This window comes from Amblyraja radiata, chromosome 1 (assembly GCF_010909765.2).
Source record: "Amblyraja radiata isolate CabotCenter1 chromosome 1, sAmbRad1.1.pri, whole genome shotgun sequence".
In the NCBI taxonomy this organism is placed as follows: Eukaryota; Metazoa; Chordata; class Chondrichthyes; order Rajiformes; family Rajidae; genus Amblyraja; species Amblyraja radiata.
Genome location: NC_045956.1, coordinates 161102442 through 161108441, shown reverse-complemented (window position 1 = coordinate 161108441; position 6000 = coordinate 161102442).

The window sequence follows — 6000 nt, the reverse complement described above, 5'->3', positions numbered from 1 at the left end:
GGGCCGAGGCAGCGGTGGCCCGACTCGCTGATTTCCAGCTTTCGGCAGCGGCCCGGAGCTGAGACTGCGGGACTCGGAGCTGATGCAGCGGGACTTGGAGCTGATGCAGCGGGACTCGGAGCTGATGCAGCTGGACTCGGAGCTGATGCAGCGGGACTCGGTGCTGAGGCTGTGGCGGGCCGACTCGGAGCGGAGCGGTGACGGCGTTCCGGCTTTCGGCAGCGCGACATCACCACGGAGGTCCACTGGACTGAAGAGCGGCATCTCCGGCCTGGATCGATCGCCTCAGCGCAGAGGGAGAACAAGGAGGGAAAAGGGGAGATGCAGCGAGACCTGGGTGTCATGGTACACCAGTCATTGAAAGTGGGCATGCAGGTGCAGCAGGCAGTGAAGAAAGCGAATGGTATGTTAGCTTTCATAGCAAAAGGATTTGAGTATAGGAGCTGGGAGGTTCTACTGCAGTTATACAGGGTCTTGGTGAGACCACACCTGGAGTATTGCGTACAGTTTTGGTCTCCAAATCTGAGGAAGGACATTATTGCCATAGAGGGAGTGCAGAGAAGGTTCACCAGACTGATTCCTGGGATGTCAGGACTGTCTTATGAAGAAAGACTGGATAGACTTGGTTTATACTCTCTAGAATTTAGGAGATTGAGAGGGGATCTTATAGAAACTTATAAAATTCTTAAGGGGTTGGACAGGCTAGATGCAGGAAGATTGCTCCCAATGTTGGGGAAGTCCAGGACAAGGGGTCACAGCTTAAGGATAAGGGGGAAATCCTTTAAAACCGAGATGAGAAGAACTTTTTTCACACAGAGAGTGGTGAATCTCTGGAACTCACTGCCACAGAGGGTAGTCGAGGCCAGTTCATTGGCTATATTTAAGAGGGAGTTAGATGTGGCCCTTGTGGCTAAGGGGATCAGAGGGTATGGAGAGAAGGCAGGTACAGGATACTGAGTTGGATGATCAGCCATGATCATATTGAATGGCGGTGCAGGCTCGAAGGGCCGAATGGCCTCCTCCTGCACCTAATTTCTATGTTTCTATGTTTCTATATTTCTAAGAGACAGAGACTAAGACTTTTGCCTCCATCACAGTGAGGAGGTGAACTCACTGTGGTGGATGTTAATTTGTGTTTATTGTATGTTTTGTTATTTGTTGTTACTGTGTATGACTGCAGGCAACGTAATTTCGTTCAGACCGAAAGGTCTGAATGACAATAAAGGAAACAAATCAAATCAAAATCAAATCAAGCGTCTCGACACCGCAGGCAGCGTCTTGACGGCGTACGCAGCGTCTTGACGGCGTAGCCTAGTGCGTGGCGTTGCGCGATGACGTCACCGCCCGACACCGTGCGACGTTCAAATTCAATCGTCCCGCCTCCTGCCCAGCTGATTGGTGAGTATGATGTCGGGACCAGACCCGCACAACTCCAGACGGCTCCGCAGTTGGAAGTGGGACCGGCCCCGCGAGGCCGTACGCCTCAAGCGACCACGTTTGGTCGTGCTAGATGCATGCAATCGCACGCTGGTGGGACAGGCCCTTTACTCTCAGACTACACACAGTCCTGAGTTGGTGAAATGGAGCTGCTTCTTCATTGTCATCGGGTTTAAACAATGAGATTCCCCATTCAACAGCATTGTGGACATACTTTCACTAGAAGAACTGCAATGGTTCAACAAGGTGTCTCATCAGCTATGCAGAGGCAATTAGGATGATCAATGAATTTTGGCTTTGCCAGAAATATGCAAATCTAAAAAAATGAACCCAAAAACTCTTCACCATTTCCTTAGCAGGGGAGCACCATGTGTTTTGCTGAAAGGGCCAGATTTACAATCCAAACCACTTCCAAGGGACATTTATGAAAAGCACAATTTATTTTAAATGTGCTTAATTAGATCATAATTAGGGGTGGGTTTGAGTACTTAAGTACTCTGATTAATTAGCTTACTTGGGCATTAGCATATTGGAGCACTTCCACATTGTAATACAATTGAATTTTCAATATAGTTTTAAACTATTCACACAGTCAGCCTCAATATGATCTCCATCTTAATGTGCATTCCACCATAATGATAGGAATGGTTTCTGGTTTGCAAACAGTTTTCTATGGCCCTTGCAGAAAGTGAAAATGAGTGATTTTTTGTTGCAGGCATCAAGCCCTTTGGGCTCTAGTTTAAAACCCAGTGAACATAATAAGGAGAAGGCAGGCCAGACTTAGGCATGGAGACACAAGAGACAGTGTATTCACAAGAGGCGGGATGGGAGGAGGTGCAGTCCAGAAAACTGCAGGAGGTGGTGGATTTATAATAGACATCAGTTGACAGTTTGTCAACTGTGATGAAGACAGAGAGATCAAGAAAGGGAATAGAGATGTCAGTTTCTCATTTAGTTTAGTTTAGTTTATTGTCACGTGTACCGAGGTACAGTGTCAAGTTCTTTTTTTGTTGCATGCTAACCAGTCAACAGAAACTATACATGATTACAATTGAGCAGTATAATGTGTATGGGTACATGATAAAAGGAGTAATGTTTAGTGCAAGGTAAAGTCCAGTTAAAGGCAGTCTGAGGGTCTTCAATGAAGTGGGTAGTAGCTCAGGACTGCACTCTGGTTATTGGCAGGATGGTTCAGTTGCCTGATGATCACTGGGAAGAAACCGTCTCTGAATCTGGAGGTTATGCATTTTCACACTTCTCTACCTCTTGCCTGAGGGGAGAGTCAAGAGTCAAGAGAGTTTTATTGTCATGTGTCCCAGATAGGACAATGACATTCTTGCTTGCTGTAACACAACAGAATATGTAAACATAATACAGAACAGGAGATAAAAGTTAGAGGGAGTGACCAGGGTGAGACTTGTCCTTGATTATGCTGGTGGCCATGCCAAGGCAGTGTGAAGTGTAGATGGAATCAATAGAAGGGAGGTTGGTTTGTGTGATGGCCTGGGCTGTGTCCACAATTGTCTGCAATTCTTCATGGTCTTGGATGGAGCTGTTCCCAAACCATGCTGTGATGCATCCTGATAAAACGTTTTCTACGGCGCATCTGTAGAGGCTGGCAAGAGTTGTTGGGGATATGCTGAACTTCCTAAACCTTCTAAGGAAATAGAGGCGTTGATGTGCATTCTTGGCCATTGTTTCAATGTGGGGGGGTCCAGCACAAATTGCTGGTAATATTTACTTTTAAGAACGAGAAGCTTTCAATCAACTCTACTTCGGCACCATTAATGTACCGGTTTGTGTAACACTTCATTTCTGCTTTTTTTCTTACCGCTTCTTTTTAATACTAACACTTTTTCAGAAGGGTCTTTAACCTGAAACACTAACTCTGTTTCTCTCTCCACCGAACTGCTGAGTGCTTCCAGCATTTTTCCTGTTTGCTCCAAAGACACTGAAGAGTTGGTCTTGATTGGCAACGGAATTACCCAAACATCTTCAAGTTTCTGTGAATATTATTACCACTATTTGGTGCCATTCCAAACAGTCCAATATATTACCTATTGATCTTCAAAACCTATTTGCATATGAATGATTTGTTCCATTTGGTTTATCATTTTCACAGGATAACTGGAATGCTCCTCTAACATTACCAAGGTTTTTTTAATAGGTCTATTTTGTTAGAACTAATGTACCTTAGATCACCTAAAATTAGTGCACTAATCTGCCCAAAGGTTTACCTGATGCTCTAAAAAGTGGCACATTGCAATGAATAATGATGGATTTTAACGTAAGCCATGATTGGTGGTGTACTTTATTGCAGGACCGGATTGCCTTGTCATCGCATAAACGTTATGTAAATTATTATACTGGTGGAAGTTAGAATTGTTCAGGATTTGGATGATGCCGGGTTTGGAAGGTGATTTGCTGCTGAATGGTTCTACTGCCCCGATTTTAAAATCAGAGGTAATCTGAGTGAAATGTGTGAGATTTTGAGGGGGCTCATAGAGTGAGTGAGATGAAGGGTGGGTCTAGAGCTGGAGAACATAATCATAGGATAAGGGGCCCATCACTTTATTCTTGGGAGGAATTGTTCTCCCAGAGTGTTGTGAAATTTTGGGATGCTCCACCCAAGGAGCTGTGGGGCGGTTATTCGATGGACGTAAACCTGAGTCAAGGAAATCCATAGATACAAGGATCAAGCAGGAAAATAGGTTTCAAAGGTATTTTATTGTCACATGTACCAATTAAGGTACAGTGATAAGTGAATTACCATACAGCCATACGAAAAAAAAGCAACAAGACACACAACTACATAAAAGTTAACATAAACATCCACCACAGCGGATTCCCCACATTCCCCATCTTCTTCCTCTTTATTCTCCCGCGGTCGGGGCAGTCGAACCATCTGTCGCGGCGATCATGCAAACCAACCTCCCTTCCATGGATTCCATCTACTCTTCATGCACGTACACTAAAATGCTGGAGAAACTCAGCGGGTGCAGCAGCATCTATGGAGCGAAGCATCTCCTTCGCTCCATAGATGCTGCTGCACCCGCTGAGTTTCTCCAGCATTTTTGTCTACCTTCGATTTTCCAGCATCTGCAGTTCCTTCTTAAATACTCTTCATGCAGTCTTGGCAAGACCACCAGCAAAATCTAGGACCAGCTGCATCCTGATCACTCTCTCTTCTCCACTCTCCCACCAGGCAAGTGGTACAGAAGTGTGAAAAATCAATTCGTTGAGATTTAGGGACAGTTTCTTCCCAGCTGTTATCAGGCAACTGAACCATCCTCTCACCAGCTAGAGAGCAGTCCTGACATTCCATCTATTTCGAACCATTTTTTAACAGTCTTTATCGGACTTTATCTTGCACTAACAATTGTACTCTTTATCCTTTATCTGTACACAGTGGACAGCTGATTGTAATCATGTGTCGTCTTTTGTTTGACTGGACAACATGCAACAAAAGCTTTTCACTGTACCTTGGTACACGTGATAATTATAAATTAAAGTTAAATGTGCATTTTTAGGCATTTAAAGATTTTCAACCAACCACAGCTACATTGACACCACAGAACCTCCACAGGGAATGGAACGGCTTCTATGCTGAATAAACTTCTTTGTAAAGTAATCTCATCTACTCAGCATCGATAACATTATGTGTCAGTTTTAAAATTGGTGATGCCTTATTACCAATTCCCCTAGCCAGAAATGAATCTGAATGCCCTATGATACATGTGTTTTAAATATCGGAGGATCTTGGTGGACTTTTCTTGGCTTGTGTTCAGGAATTAAGAGCCTTGCCTCATAGGTGTCAGGACAACAACCTACTGTAACCCTTAATGTCATCAGGACATAGTTGTTCACTTAAGGAAATGAAGGGGTGAACACAACCCTGCCCACATCATCTGAATTGCTGCAGAGATGATCAACACCATCAAGTTCCTAGGGGTTCTTATCACCTGCAACGCAACTGGTCCTTTACACTGCTGCAGAGATCACAAAGGCATGTCAGCATATTTGCTTGACCAGGTGTCTAAGAGGATTTAGCATGTCCACGAGGATTCTCTCAAACTTCTACAGATACGTATGTGGAAAGCTTTCTGACGGGATCCATCTCTGTCTTGTTTGGCAGCTGCTCTGGTCTTGACCACTTGACCACCTGAACGTGCAGAGAGTGATGATCACAGCCCAGTCCATCACAGGTTCGTCACTTCCTTCCATTCAATCCATCTTTATAATGAATTGTAGTCGGAAGGCTGGAAATATCATCAAGGATGCCTTTCCCTTTTCTCTCTTCTCCCATCTGGGAGAATATGGAGGAGATTCAATGCCCAGACTTAAGGCACTGCTGGCAGAGAAACTGCTGCACAACGCTAGAGTCCCACCTCAATCCTGACCTCGGGCGCTGTCTGCATGAAGTTTGCACGTTCTCCATGTGACCACATGTGATTCCTCTGGGTTCATCTGGTTTCTTTCCACATCCCAAAGACATGCAGGATTTCAGGTTAATTGGCCTCAGAAAATTGCCCCCCAGAATGTAGAGATTGGATGAGAAAGTGG